Source organism: Glycine max, chromosome 4 (genome assembly GCF_000004515.6).
Source record: "Glycine max cultivar Williams 82 chromosome 4, Glycine_max_v4.0, whole genome shotgun sequence".
NCBI lineage: Eukaryota > Viridiplantae > Streptophyta > Magnoliopsida > Fabales > Fabaceae > Glycine > Glycine max.
Genome location: NC_016091.4, coordinates 39,209,499 through 39,210,806, shown reverse-complemented (window position 1 = coordinate 39,210,806; position 1,308 = coordinate 39,209,499).

Genomic DNA, 1,308 nt, shown 5'->3' with positions numbered 1-1,308 from the left:
GTTCTATTCCCCATGAAGATGAACTTCTCATTTGGGCTTATGGTTTGGATTGTAAGAGATATCTACATCGTATTAGAAACATGAGTCGTACATCTAAAATGAATCCACCATGTATTATGAGAAACTTTAGTTAAATTTGATTCAAAACATACATAAGCATTAAACTCACCTTTCTTTTCGAACCAAGCCTTATGTTTTGGGCAATCCTTCTGGAATTGTTCAGCTTTACCACAAAAGTGGCAATTACTGTTCTCTGATGCTTTCTTTTGGATTTGCACTGATGCATCATTTATCTTTAATGGCTCATTGCCCTTATCATGCTTCTTCATAAATTTCTTTCCAGCTCCTTGATTTTCTTGGTGACTTACATAATGGACTAAGTGACTTCCTTGATTCTTAAGGATCATTTCCTCCTAAACCAACATATTTTGTAACTCATGCACATTCCATTTGTCTTTCATGGTATTATAGCTCATTTCAAACGGGCCATACTCAGATGGTAATGAGTTAAGAATAAACTGTACAAGGAATTTCTCATTCATAGCCATTCCCAAGGTCTAAAGCCTTGCTGCAATGTTTGTCATCTCAATGACATCTCATGCATAGTATATGAATCATCAAACTTCATAGTGGTCAACATACTCATTAATGTCCTAGCAAGAGACTTATTAGCTGTTTGAGAGCGCTCTTCCACTAACCCCATAAATTCTTTAGCATTTTCGGTCTTGGGGATTACTATCTTAATGTTGTTTGCTCATGAAGACTAAGTTTGTTAGATCTTTCCCAAGCTTTATAATGGACTTTGTCTTCAATGCTACTAGAATCAATAATAGTAGTAGGATTCTTTTCCAATATAGTAAGATCAAGATCCAAAACATTGAGATGAAATAAGACTTGCTCATTCCAGTCAGAGAAGTTAAGCCCATTAAAAATTAACGCAGAAGAAACATTAGAATTCAGTGAGTTGGGAATTGATATTGCATAATCAAATTTCATATAGGAGTGAGGACGCCTGACCCTTAGCAGCCGAGCTCTTTAACAAACAAGTTATCTCTAACCTAACTAATATTCAAATATATTTGAATACATTATCTATTGGCAAGTATTAAATTATCTATAACGCCACATTATCTACAAGGTACAATTATCTTCTACCTTTATCTACAATTCAAATGTTTATCTCTAACATTATCTATAAGCTCCTGACTATTATCTATAAGCCGAAAATTATCTACAAGGCTACAATAGCCCTTACAAACAAGGACCAGCACCCTTGCTCACATAATATAAATACAGGTTCCATCGAAC